At 31.9% G+C, this 15,419-nt stretch overlaps 2 pseudogenes; one reads left to right on the top strand and one right to left on the bottom strand.

Annotated features, from left to right (window-relative positions):
• Positions 1-2,243: 2,243 nt before the first annotated feature.
• LOC100795417 (ankyrin repeat-containing protein NPR4-like) lies at positions 2,244-5,126 on the bottom strand (annotated as a pseudogene).
• Positions 5,127-5,134: 8 nt separating this feature from the next.
• On the top strand, positions 5,135-13,602 carry LOC100795940 (probable LRR receptor-like serine/threonine-protein kinase RFK1; annotated as a pseudogene).
• Positions 13,603-15,419: the final 1,817 nt, after the last annotated feature.

Genomic DNA, 15,419 nt, shown 5'->3' on the forward strand with positions numbered 1-15,419 from the left:
CCCCTCTTCTTTGCCTAACAAATCTAACTATCATTTTAAAGCACCCACACCACAATGATAGGAAACATAGTACATAGACACAAATAAGAGAACCATTTTAGTTTAGCTTTTTTGTAAAGGCCAGAAAAGTGTCTTAGTCTCTAACTCAAATACACGACGTTCATGTGAACGCCACACTTGACATATATCGCAGAACAGGATTGTGCTGATAACTCTCTACCCTGTTGTCATCCATTAAAGTTTAACTATTAGACAAGGGCAGCAGGTATTGGACTCTCTTAGCCAGTTCAATTCCTTCCAAACGAGTTTAATGGCTGACAAATCCTAATACCTTGCTGATAAAAAAAAAAAAAAATCCTTCTAATACCTGCTTGAGCTACAGTTGTACAGGTGCACATCCACAGTAGAAGCTATTGAACCCCTTTAAAGAAACTAATTCATGATATTCTAGAATCATGTTTTCATCATTTCTTCTAACCAAACTCCAACAATACCCAAATAAAGCAAATATAAAGATATTGAGAGTTAAAACTAGCACCAACTTACCTCTCAAACCCTTTAAAGTCATACACTAGTGAGTAGTGACCACAAATAGCCCATCCACTACCAAAGGTCCTTATGCTAACATAGTAACATTGCACATTAATATTAGAACTAGTAAAACATCATGCAAGCAGGAGGTATTTTTTGGTGTTTAATTCATCTTGAGTCTGAGGTATTTTTTGTCGAGTCCATTAAAAAAAGATTTTTGCATAAAAGAGTAGTGTTTCATATGAAAAAATGATTTAAAATATTTTTATATTAGAATTTGCGGGAGGTGTTGCATGCTAGAGAGATTTAAAGTTCTCATACACATGCTTTACATTTTGTTTAATATTAATCTAATTAATATGCCTCTACGAACATTAATATTTTTGTCTCTGTGTCTTTCCCATATTATTCAATCTTAAAATCTTGGTAATTAATGTTTCTAAAAATGATCGAGCCTGGTGCACTTTTAGCGTCTAAGCTCTTTGCAATTTCTTCTCTCTCTCTCTCTCTCTCTCTCTCTCTCTCTCTATATATATATATATATATATATATATATATGTATATATATATATATATATAACTCTACAAAGAATCCTTTGCATCGTTCTTGCATAATTAATGAAGCATCGATCATTCAATAAGCATACCAAGTGTGAATTCCCTAGCTAATTAACACACTACATGATAATTTCAATTTCTAATTCAGCATTCCTTCGATATGTAGGAATTTCAGCCTAAATTAACCAATGCCAGCCTCCCTCGTAAAGCCTCATTCCTGCAAAATAGACAATGCATGCCTAGGATGGTTAATTGGTTTCATCTATATCATTTAATCATTTTGTTTACTCCCGAACAATATAATCCTATTAAAGACAGCACATGTACAAATTCACTTTTATTACAAATTACTGTTATCCTTTGGGAGGAATGAAATTAATATAAGAGATAAAAGTAATAATCTGTTCCCCCACATCTCAAGGAAAATTTCAAAGGTGATGAACACTAAAGCCGTGCAGCTCGAAATACATATATGCATCTCAAGACGGACGGGTAATATATATGATCAATTGTAATATTCATTCATGACTATTAATTAATAATATTATCAACCAGCATATTTTTATAGATGAAACAAGCTCAATGCTGTAAGCCAGTGACCAGAAATTCACCCATATATCAAACTATTTTCAACTAAAACGACATACAGTTCTGATGTAATTCAAGTTGCAAAATTATTTGTCCCTGAATGAATACATATATAGGACTACTGTATGTTAAGAGAAAAGACTGTGTTTGGTTATTCAGGTATATATTGCCAATTCATAAATAATAAAATCTTAAAATGCAAATGATCAAAATGCGTGGGATAAAGACAATAATTCATGTTATTAATTTCATCAATCTAGTTAAGCATGATTAATACTTACCAACCAATTTGGATGCTTTGTTGATTACTCCCCCTTGAAACACCAGTGTTGCAAATACACAGACACTTTGTGATCGAAGTGTTTTCATCTTCTCAATATTTTTCAATCTCCAAAAGCAAGCATAGAGAAGTATCAAGTGATCAAACCCTTTAAAGCTTGACGCATCATCATCAAATAGCATAATTGGGCTCACATCTAAATCAGTTTCTGAGCCGGAGTTTGATCCACTCATGAACAAGTTCTTCTCTTTTCTCCTACCTCTTTGAGCACATAGTACCAAGAACACTAATTAAGCATTATAACTCCCCCAACAACAGTGACAAACATTGCAGCCCACTTGTGATGCCTACCAACAACTATATAAGACGCTGATGCGAATGCAACGGTGGTGCATATAGACGCCAACCACATCATCTTGTTGATTACCTTCACAACCCTCGTCTCAGCTTCGTTCTTCTCTCACAAGCGTGATTTGAACCACCACAACAGCCAGCGAAGTGAAAATTAAAGCGCAACGGCGTTGAAGACGAAGAAGATATAAAAGGGGTATTGTTCCTACCATCACTGCCACCCCATTATCATAGTCTCCACCGGGAACGCTGAAAATGGCAGCCAACGCAAGCGTGGCAAAGAGAACCGCCACCACCGTTACCGAGTTTGTGGCGTTGTTGACACCGGCTCTGTTCAGCTTGCGTAGCTCCATGGCGATTCCGTTCACGTTCTTGTTCGTTCTGCGTGTTCTAGCTGTGTGCGAACGTCCCTTCTGATTTGTGTCACGGTGTTCTTGATGAACTCGTCCCTTGGCTGGTTCAGATTGTTGGCATTGACTGCACCGAAACGAAGTAGGGAACCTTTTATCTCTAGGATTTCTTCTGATGGTGGAAGGGATTGAGCAATAACTAGAGCTGTTTTGTGCTCCCTTGTTAATGCATTCACGTTGGTGTACGTCTGGAAAAAGCAATAGCTCATTCACCATCTGCATCAAACTATGGCATCATATACATAGAGTTTAATTCTTAAAAAACGATCCACAATCATGATTTAGACCATAATATCAATTTTTTTTATAATTGTTCTCAATCACAATCGTTATTACATTAGTCAGCATTTATCCGCAATTTATTGTGATATTAACAAATATGATAAAATTGTTACTTGACCGCAATCAATATTTAAGCCATCAAATATAACAATTTTTATGTCATCAACTAATTAAAAAGTATGATCAGTTTAATAGTTGGTAAAAGTTAATAAACTTATCCTATACTCTATAATTTATAAAAATTAACAAGTTTATTATATATGTAACAGTTTGTAATCAAACAACATTACTATAAAAATTTTACATTGTGATTGTGTGTATATATGCATTATTTACTTTCTATATATATTGACATATCTAGCATGTAAATAATGATACAGAGAGGATGAATAAGAATAATAAGATTACTCTTGTTGAATTAGTTTAGGCACAGTGTACAATACCTCTACTCTCATTTTCCTTTTGGCTATGTGTAATGCAGAATTGCCAAACTTATCTGGGAGCATGACAATTGCTGCATCAGTGCGAATCGAAGAATCAACCTCACTGCTTCACAGCCATGTGCGGGCAGACAAATGAAGTGCATTCTTTCCGTATGATCTAGATAATTCGAGTTGACTAGGCACAATATTAGGCAAGAAGACAAGTTAATTAAAACAAATGTACATAGTGTACATATGTTCAAAGTCACAAAACCCAAGTTGAAGTTCTTTTATAAGTGTCTTTGGTTTTGTTTTCTAATCAGAATTAGAATTTCACTTTAGAAACCTGCACAATAAAAGTTAAAACACTGAAAGTCACGGTAGATTATTTAAATAAAACTCCAATTCTAATTGAAAAACAACAAAATCAGATATAATTAAGGAGTTACATTCAAGTCTTTCCATGAGTATTGATAAGATTTCATAGAAACAACCAAAATCTTTCATCACTAGGCCAATTTTAATAGATTTATTTAACTATACATCCTAATTATCTTTCTCCTTTACTAGTTAATTTATAAAAAATGAACTCTACAACCTTAAACAAGAAAAAAAGAATACTCTGCTAGTGAAAATGCATTACTTTTGTCATTACAGTGACGGCAACATTTTGATTTCATGTCAAGACCTCAGCGGCTTTAGCTGGAAAGGAACTTTCATGTTTAAAATACTTTTTTTTTCTTTGTTTCAACAGTTCAACAATACAATCACAGCATGCTACCAATGAATTTTTAAGGATTTGTTAAGTGTACAAATTGTTTTTTATAATTTATTTTTATTGGAATAAATTTACGTGATAAGAAAATTTTCTAAAATATAAGATTTATATTTCATATAAAAAATATTTCTTAATAATAAAAAATAATACACATAATAACATCATAATTAAAAAATATAAAAGTGCAAATTTTTAAAAGTTTTCTAGAATTTCTTATAATTACATGAAATTATAAAAACATAAAAAATAACTTGCGAAAATATTCTATCTATTACTAAGAAACAAGGACTCCCCAGTCCCCACAGAGATGGCCAGCAGGCAGTACAGCACACTATAATTATTAAACGAGAAACTCATTTTTTTTCATTGAAATTAAAATTATTAAATTATATGTTTAAGCATAATTGTATCACATTCTCTCTTCTGTCTCTTTATATGACTTTGGAGAAGATTCTTACATTAATACAATTTCTCTAAAATAATATTAGTACGCACAAAAAAGTAATGCAGGCAATGCTAGTTCTGGTTGAGAGAATCCTGCACAACATTATCCGGTTCACGTAAATGTTTATATTTATGTTAAAAGAAAAATAATTTTAAATAAAATTGATTTTATGAGATTAATTTTTATAAAAATTAATTTGGGAAATAATGTGATTTATATTGAGATATTTTTATTATAGAATTAAATTAAAAATTAAATTCAATATAACTTTTTTATCCTACGTAAAAATTATTATTTGAATTTTTTTATAATGTAAAATTAAACATGTAAAAGTTGATTTAAAATCAATTATCAAACCAAACAAACATTGCACAATGATGTAATTTTAAAGTGCTGTCATTGACAACAAAGCAATCACGTGCCCATCTGCGATATTATGCTCTTGCCTTTATTAAGTGTGCGCTAGACATTCTTACCTCATTTCCAGTGGCACAAGTTATAAAAACAAGACAACTACTTGGGTGTTGCAGGTCAAAGAAAAATTGATAGGGAGTGCGCGGTTATGGTCTGGTTTCGAGGACCAGTGCCTCCAGAAGAAGAGAAGGAAAAAGAGAGTTAATAGCTGAAATTCATTCATATGATGCCGTTTATTACATGATATTGTATTTATACTGATTTCTACATAACATAATTTGTCTTTTTGTGCTAGAGGAAATCAGAAATCGTTATTCTTGTCTCCCTTGCTACCAGCAGCAATCTTGCAGCATCATTCTTCAGGATCAGGATTATCAAACGTAATCCTTAAGGTAAGCAGCAATCTTTGCTTTCTTGCTCTTTGCACTGAGTTATCAAAACAAGACAACTACTTGGGTGTTGCAGGTCAAAGAAAAATTCTTTGCTTTCTTGCTCTTTGCACTGAGTTATCAAAACAAGACAACTACTTGGGTGTTGCAGGTCAAAGAAAAGTTCTTTGCTTTCTTGCTCTTTGCACTGAGTTATCAAAACAAGACAACTACTTGGGTGTTGCAGGTCAAAGAAAAATTCTTTGCTTTCTTGCTCTTTGCACTGAGTTATCAAAACAAGACAACTACTTGGGTGTTGCAGGTCAAAGAAACATTTTTTTTCTTTCTTGCTCTTTGCACTGAGTTATCAAAACAAGACAACTACTTGGGTGTTGCAGGTGAAAGAAACATTCTTTGCTTTCTTGCTCTTTGTACTGAGTTATCAAAACAACTCTGTGGAGGATGATGCTACCAAGTACCTTCTTTGCTTTCTTGCTCTTTGCACTGAGTTGCTTCAGATGGCTGGAATATGCAGAATCAAAACTACCCCAAGTGGAGGGTAAGAATCAGATTTTCATTTGAGTGTTACAGCGTCTTGTTTGTGGAATCCTGAGCAAAGTGTCAAAAGGGTACACAAAAAGCTTGTGTGTTGCTTTTGCCTGCATCATGCATCTTGGTTTATTCAACACTGTTCTCTTCTGTGTTGCTATTTGCTAGTAAGTAGTAACACATGTCTCGAATATGGTGAATAAATGTGGTGGATGCGATCATGATTGCGGTCATAGACACGCCAAAAACCTCGACTTCTTCAATATTTGGCAGTATAAGTTTGACCCATGTCACTAAGATTGTCTTTTTGCTGTCAAATGACAGAAATTGTTCTAATTGTAAATTAATTTGACCGTATGAACAGTCCCTTGACTTTAATTCACCCTGCTCATATTAATAAAGAAAAATGAATAATAAAGAAATAAAATAATGGGAACTAAAACGGTTTCTTACTGGTGCACTTGTATGATAAGTTTTCCTCAATTTTGAAGTGTTTTTCTTTCTTTTTTCTATTGATCTGTTTTTGAAAAATTCCATCCAGTTGTTTGTTCCTAATAGTTATGTTCATGGCAAGGCAAGTATTAAAGCATACTAAGTCCGGAGGAAAAGGAATTTGCTCCTTCAGTTTAATGCCAACTTGGAAAGAGTTATGAATATTTTCATTATTTTGTATTCTTTCTACATCAGATTCTGCACTGGCTTTAGAGTAAGGTAATAGGTGGGGCGATTTTTTTTTTATTGTCTTTAGTGATTTTTAGGATCAACCTCGGCTGGCTTGCTCTGGGTAAGACTCTCATACCTTTGCATTTCATGAATACTCTTATGTCTATGTAACAATGTCACCCATGTTCTTGGAATTTGAATTTTACATGGCCTAATTCAATCTCAAAAGTCAACTCAGAGTGATCTAATAAGGATATGGTGGTTTGATAGGCCATAGAACAACTACAACTAGTAGGATAGAATCTCATACATACAATCTTAAAATTTGAACTAATTCAATCTGAAAAATTAGTTCTTAGAGTAAGAGTTATTTCCTATTTATATATATTATTTTAGTCATATCACTCAATGTGGATCTCCAACAACAAGTGGGTAAGAACTAAGAAGTAAGAAGCAACAGTACTAGAAATAAACAGTTGACGTTCAAAATTTTATGGAGTAACTGAAGTTTAATTTCACGGAAAGAATTCATTCTCGAGAAATCAATTTTGGTTTTAAATTTTAATTCTGGGATTATTTGTTCTAAATGGTGTCACATTCTCTATAGGAAGCTTACAATACTGTTTACCTTTGGAGTATAAATATCTCTTTAGAATTTTCTAGGATTTTGCTATCAAATTTTAAAGCCAGTCATCCTTGTATACAATTGATAATAGACATAATATTTTATGTGCAGTTCACAGAAGATGCTCATATGAATCTCTTTGGTTTGCTCCAGGATTATAGTTGGCAGTTAGGTACTAACAAGTAACAACTTTTAATCACTCACTGAAATGCTTTTACTCCTCCATGGTCAATATCAAGTACTTAAATAGTGAATCTAGTGTCAGTCCCCCTAATTATATATGGAGATACCTTATATCAAGCTTTATTAGGTTCCAACTTCTAACTTCATTTGTTACTGTTTCCTTTTCTTATACTGTACAACTTAATTTGTTATGTCATAATTATAGTGTCAATTTTTTTTTTCTGTTGATGCTCTTAAAGAAATCCCTAGCATGATGGGTGCCACCTATTGGGAGTTTGATAGTGATTCTTGTCATATTAAAATGCTGGGATTAACACCAGAGCCACCTAAAGGATCTTAAAGCAGCATTGATTGTGATTGCTCTTTTGTAAATAACACCTGCCATGTAATAAGGATGTAAATATCTCTTTATCTTATCCTGAATGCTTTGAACTTTGAAGTAGTTTATGCTTTGCTATGTTTTCTGATATAGCTAGATTTTTAAATATTTAATCTATAGTTTCCTTGTAGTCGTATATATGAGAAATTCATTGTGAACTTTGAATTTTGAAACACTATTATTTCATCTTAATACTGTTTGTCTGAGCCTATTTATTTTTTCTTAAACAATTTTTCATGTTTTAGTATCTTCAAGCAGCTCAACCTTCCTAGCATGCTTCCACCTTATTTGGTTAAGCTTCCTCACCTCAGACATGTGTAAGAACTATGAACACCTTAAAAATACTTCTGTAGTTGTTTAATGTTAAAGCAAAGACTTTTTTTTTTGTCTCAACTAATTTTGTTCCCGTTTTGGTGGAACTTGTCACCTTGCCAATTGAAATGAAATTTGCTTTCATTGTAGTGATTTTGCTTTGAACTACCTAAGTGGTACGATCCCAAAGGAGTGGGGTTCAACAAAACTAACTAATATGTAAGTTCTTATCAAATTAATTGAAGTTTTCATCTAGTTACATGCCTTTTGTATTAAATACAGTTACCATACTGTGCAGCTCTCTATTTGTTAATCGTATATCAGGGGAAATTCCTAAGGAGTTGGGAAGTATTACCACTCTAACATACTTGTAAGTTTATTAATAAACTTTTCTCATTTATTTATTTATTTTCTGAAGATTTATGACTTAAAGTTGATTGAAGTTCAATAGTGAAACTTCTGGCTCATATTTCTTGTGCCATTATATGATTCTGGCTCATATTTCTTGTGCCATTATATGATTCTGAACAATTAATGGTATAGTGCATTTATCTTACTTTCTCATTGGACATCTCTATGTTCTCCCCCTTTTTTTCCCTTTTTTTTCTCTGACCTCAAATCAGGAACCTTGAAGCAAACCAATTTTCTGGTGTTGTTCCCCATGAACTTGTAAGTCTATCTAACTTGAAGACTTTGAATTTCTATTTATTTTCCAAGATTCAATTCTATCACTGTCAGAGTAAATTTGAAAGATTAAACACTCTGTATCTGATTGCTTTTACATGCAACATTATCTTTGAAGGATTTTATCATCCAATAAATTGTCTGGGAAGTTACGGGTGACATTTGCTAAGTTTCAGAATTTGACAGATTTGTAAGTTCCGATTAACTGTTTTACTTAGAAAGTAAATACTGACACTTTCCTTGATAAATATCATTTCATGGTGCACTACAGCAGGATAAGTGATAACAGTTTCAACGGAGAAATACCTAGCTTCATACAGAATTGGAAATTACTTCAAAGATTGTGAGATTGGTTTTTTACTTTTTCTTTCTTATTATTTTTAACAATACTTCAAATGCACTCTAACTTTTCACAATAGATAAAGACGTCATTATAGTTATTTTAAGATAGATATTCTCACTACAACGTATATCATTGAAGAGAAATGCATGCAAGTGGACTGGAGGGACCTACCCCATCAAATATATCTCTTTTAAGTAATTTAAATCAGTTGTAAGTAAAATGCCTTCTAATTTTTTTAATTAGTTTAATGTTTTCCCCTGTTTGTCTTGTTACATCTATATTTAGCTCATGATGGCAAATTTGATACAGGAGGATTGGTGACATAAATGGTCCAAGTCAGGACTTTCCTATGTTAAGAAACATGACAGGAATGGCAATATTGTATGTTGAGTTCTGTGTGTTAAAGAATAGTTGGCATATGCTCTCTGCTGTTGTTTAGTTTAAAGTAATTCAGGCTTTTCAATGCAGGGTTCTGAGGAATTGTCATATTACTGGAGAGCTTCCTATTTACTTCTGGAGTATGAAGGATTTGAATATGTTGTAAGTAGAAATTTGAATTTTTTGTGTCAGTTTTCTTTTTAATTCTTTTATTATTGAAGCAAACACAAATACCATATATCTAGAAAACAACACATGGATGATTGGTTCTATTCTATTCCCCTGTAACTATAACACACATATTTAATATGCTACTGCCCCTAACTTCCTGCCCTAAACTGTAAGCAGCATCACAGTTACTATTGAAAATATTCTAAAAATAATTAGTCCTACGTTCTACCAATAACTGTCACAACTTCCCCTAACTTCCAGTTCCCATCTGCATCCTTTTCGTTTTTACATATCCAATGAAACATCCAGTTTTATTAATTCAAGCTTGTGAAGGACATATTATAGGAGATGGAAAATTTTGACCACGAGCAAGGGAACTAAATGTTCATAAGAAATTTTGAGGAAAATCTAAATTTATGTAAGGTAATATCAGAACTTTGGTTAATTGCATTAAGTTGAGCATTAATTTGGAAGTAAGAGTTGATTTCATGTATGCTAGGATAAACAGCACGGCAACATGCTAATTTCATTGATGAATGTACATAAAAAGTAAATGCTAATGCTAATGCTAATGCATAAGAAAAAAATTAGTTGTATATTTGTGACACAATATACATATAAATAAGAAAGAAATATAAAATACGGAATTAACTAAAATAATTTTATTCAATTAACATAAAGGATATGAGTAAAAGGGTCGCATTTGTTTTAATATTATCAAATAAAATTTATTAAAAACATATCCGGTTCAGAATGTCAAAGTTTATAAAAAAGATTTTGTTAAATTGACGAGGTAAATTAAAATGGGATTTTTTATTGATAATTAGGGTATTCTTAGACTTTTATTTACTCTATTTTTTATTTTTTTTATAAAAAAAATATTTTATTCCCTGTCAAATGAATAAAAAATTTTTTTTTTTCTTCTAAAAATATATATTTATTTTATTTACTTTAAAATTATTATTTTAATTAAGAAAATTATTTTTCTTATTTATTTAATTATAAAAACTCATTATTTTTCTAAAATTCTATTTATTTTAAATAAATAATTTTTAATTTATTTTATGAGAAAATAGGATTTTAAAATATTCACATAATTCTAATTTGGAATTAAAACTTTTTAACCCTGAAAATTTATACTGTTTCTTGAACATTTGAAGGGACGCCAGTTTCAATAAGTTGGTTGGGGAAATACCAGTCGCTGCGCATGTGGGGCATCTGAGATTTCTGTAAGCATGCTTCTCTAAATTTTAAAATATGCTGCATTAAGCTATAAGTATAATAAGTAATTTATCTTATTTCTCGCAACTATCTTAAAAGAGATGAAATTCATCTCATAAAAACAAATGCACGGGCAAGAATACCAGCAAGTGTGGAGTGAAGGAGGTATTATTTTAATATTTACCCTCAAGTTTTGAAAGAATCATGTAAGCAGACACATACAAAAAGTGTTCCCTTTTATTGCCTCGGAGTTAAAATGTTGTTATAGTAAACCCTTTTCCATTGTTTTTTTCTTTCCAGCTTCCTAACTGGCAACATGCTAAGTGGTAATGTACCTGAGCCAGTCTTGATGGATGGAAGCAGTGTGTATGTTTCTTACTCAGGCAATTCAACTTTAATATTGCAAAGTATCTTTTATTGCTCCAATGCAAGTGTATTATGAGCTGCTGATATTCTTGCAACCAGCAGGATGAGGGAGCTAGCAATTTAAATTTTAAGCACACACTGACTATATCTTTCTGCTTCTGTGTGTAGGAATTCCTAAATTTGTTTTACTCTATTGTGATAAAATTATTTTTACTAGGTTACAAATTGTTCTTGTTTACAGATTTTTTTATTCCTCTGCAAAACACTACCAAAGTTTTCTAGCTAATGAACCTGTTATAACTTATAAGTCTTCTGGTTCAACTCTTGTAAATAGCATCTTGGATAGATTCTGCACGAACTGAAGAATATGATTATGTATGTGGTACAATTAAAAACATTTGACTGTTGATAATATATTTTTTTCATGATATTTGTATGCAGTGACCTTTCTTACAACAATTTTATGTGGCAAGAACCAGATCAACCTGCTTGTAGAGATGACCTGTCAGAATGCAAAGTCTTTCACAATAATTATTCCTGAGACTTTGTTACTTATACACCTTAATTCTTGCACTTTTTACATACTTTTTTTCTTCTAGTTTTGGGAAATAAAGATAGTGTATGTGTGCGTGCATGTATGCACAATAGTGTGTTGGAATGTGTGTTTTTGCTATTTTATCATCTAAAAGGAAAGTGGCGTAAAAAACATGTAATGAAAATGGTGTATAAATAGCAATATTGATATTCCTATGCATTTTCAAGTTTGATGTTATTGTAAAACCTAATGATTGCTTCACCGTGTTTAACTTGGCAGAAATCTAAACTTAAACTTGTTTCGGAGCTTCTCAGGGACCAAATTGTAAGAACCTATCTTTTTCTGTCCTTTTAATAATTTGAGTGAACTATTTTGGTATCACTGTCGTTGTCGATTCTTGACAGACAGGGGATTCTTCCATGTTCAAAGATCTCCAATTGTCCAGCATGTAAGTACATATTATTCTATATTTGGGCCCTTTTGCAACTTTATCAAGTCTCGGAGAATTTACATGACAATTTCTTTTGCACATTCACATGAGTTATAAGATCCCCTTTCCTTCAAAGAGATCAATTTGAAAATTGATGCATTTTAGCTTTGAAAGTTATAGAGCACCCTTGCACGTCTGCTACTGTGTATATGCATGTATCCACATCACAAATAATTGAGCATACATAGATGGATAAAATGGTAGGTTCTGATGCTTTACATGTAATGATGTATCTATGCATGTGCATGGCATATTCTTTTTTCTTTTTGTCCTTTTGATTTCGATTTCTTTTCCTGTTTTAAGTCAATTGCTAAATTTTATTTATTTATTATATATTTTTCTGTATCCAATTTGGATTTTGTCAAGCACATAAAGTTTAATAACTTGAGTTATAAGTTCTATAAATTTTTTGTTCCTGGATTTGTTATTTTAACAAAGAAGATACACGGCTGAATGAGAAAAGTAGGAAATACAAAATTGGATAAATTTATCACTGAATTGACTCAGACAGCTTAAATTCATTCTAGAAGCCTAGAAGAGCTCAAATTTAATTGAAAGTGTGTATAAATGTATTATTTTATTGGCATATAGTATACTAATTGTTATTGTTATATCACAACTTTCAACTGATTTGAGATTTGAACAGCCAAAAAAGAAATAGTACACCGTGATCATCCTAGAAGTTGCATTATGGTGGATGCACAATTGTTCTGTGATATTTTTTTCTAACTTCATTTTTCTATTATTGCAGATTCACATTGTTTTCATGTTAATTGTGGTGGAAAGAATGTAAAGGTGATGGAAAATGATGAAAATATTCACTATGTAGGAGATGGAGGTGTGTTAGGTAGCGGTGCTGCTAATATTTCATTGATCATGAAAATCACTGGGGATTTCTTGGATGATGGTGATCAATTAAATTCACGTTACCTTAGGTCTTTGCCATCTTCAGATTTACCTGAGCTATATAAAACAGCTCATGTTACTCCAATTTCGCTTACTTATTTTCACTATTGCTTGGAAAATGGGAAATATACTGTAAAACTCCACTTCGCAGAAATACAATTTTCAAATGATAACACATTTGGAAGTCTTGGAAAGCGCTTATTTGATATTTATGTTCAGGTATAAATCAAAATATTGAAATTATGTTTTGCTGGCCATATCAGGATTTAACAAGATTGCTCTGTTTCAGGAAATATTAATTTGGAAGGATTTTAATATTGAATGTGAAACACATGCTGCTCAAAAACCATATATACTGTCCTTACATGATGTCAATGTAACAGAATATTCTGGAGATTCAATTCTACTGGGCTGGCAAGGGGACTACAAGGATTCCTGTTGGTGGAGTTTATGGTCCCCTCATATCAGCTTTCTCTATTGTTTCTGGTGAGTTGTATAAAAATTAAGCTTGTGCATTGTAATTTTTTGTGGGATGACTTTTTGTTAGATATTTTATTATAAGATAGCATCTCAACTGTAGGTCATTTTACACATTTCAGTTCCCCTAAGGGATACTTTAGTATATGTAATATAAAAACAGGCTACTAGGTTAGTTATGATAGGACATCTTTCCTTAGTTTTTCTTGTATAACTCTATTAGTATTTATTTGTAAAAAAATTCCAATTTGAAAATTTTTAGCTCCTCAATAACAATGAGTAGCATGGGCTGAGTACTTTGACTTGGAGCCTAACTTAAATGGAGGTAGTCCAACCACCGCTACTTTTCCATCCTGTTATTGTGTTCTCAACTTATCTGGGACTAATTACTGTTTTCATATATGTATGCTAAAGAGTTCAGTAAATTGACCATTTACCTGTAATATGCCTTCTCATTAGCCTATATAGACATATAGATCTAGCAAACACAGTGCTTTATAAAATTTGGAAATTTGTTAATGATTTCTTGGGCCCTTTATTTTCAACAATTGTATATAATGACATTCAACTTTAGGACAGTGCTATATTTTGCACGGTAATATTTATGGTTTAAATAAGTTTATATACATAATTAAAGGCATTGGAGTAGGACAGCTCTCTTATTCTCTACAACCATCCTTTGATTCATATAGACGGATCATGAGTTTCTTTGTTTAATTTTCTCATTTAATTGGTATGATAAATAAGCGTAATTTGTGCTTCCTTTGGTATATGGAAGAACAACAATATTGGATTTTTTAATTTCTTTTTATGAATAACATTCAAAGGGCACGAAACAGAGTTGCACAATCTTAACTTTGTCGGAACTCTACAATTTTTCTCGCATTCTGGAATCTGTTACGTTGTATTATTGTGTTTGTATGGGACTTAGAACAAAGTAAAACACGCTTCTCTACCTTCTGCTTTTAAATATTTTGGCACCATTCTCTTTTATAGGATAATTAGATCTCATGATTTTTTATTTTCTTTTCCAGATTCTAAACCTTGTTCTGACCAAAAAAATGCAAGGCATAAGATAATCGTTGGAGTGGGATTTGGAGTTACAGCTCTATGCCTTGTCTTTATAATAGTTTGAATCTTTTGGTGGAAGGGCTACTTCAAAGGAATAATTAGGACAATAAAAGGTAAATACTAAACAAGCATTTGTGCTTTCCTCAAATACTCTTAAACAATGCGATAACTTACTTCATAAAAGGAAACAGGTTGTTCCTATGAATACTTATTTTATGTTGACTTATTGGACAGGTACTGAAAGACAAGATTCACAGAAGGGGACATTTACGTTAAAACAAATTAGAGATGCCACATATGAAAACAATTACGTTTTTTCAATTTATGAAAACAAAATTGACGTGTGACATGGAGATTGTTTAAACTAAAATGATCTTGGACCATATTTATCATTTAAGAGGAGCATATGAATTCCCTTTCACTGGATACATTTGGAGAAAGTTTGTACATACGCGTCCTTGAAATTGGGTGTTATTGCAAATGTTATAAGTAAACATTAGGCAAATTATTGAAACTGTATGAGCAGTATGACATTATAAAAACGATTATTTTATTTTTTATTATCTTGAAGTTTCTACTTTCGAAAAAAAAAACGATCCATTATATGTATTAAAGGAATGGATGCAACACAAGCAAAAA

The sequence above is a fragment of the Glycine max genome, chromosome 8 (assembly GCF_000004515.6).
Source record: "Glycine max cultivar Williams 82 chromosome 8, Glycine_max_v4.0, whole genome shotgun sequence".
Lineage (NCBI taxonomy): Eukaryota > Viridiplantae > Streptophyta > Magnoliopsida > Fabales > Fabaceae > Glycine > Glycine max.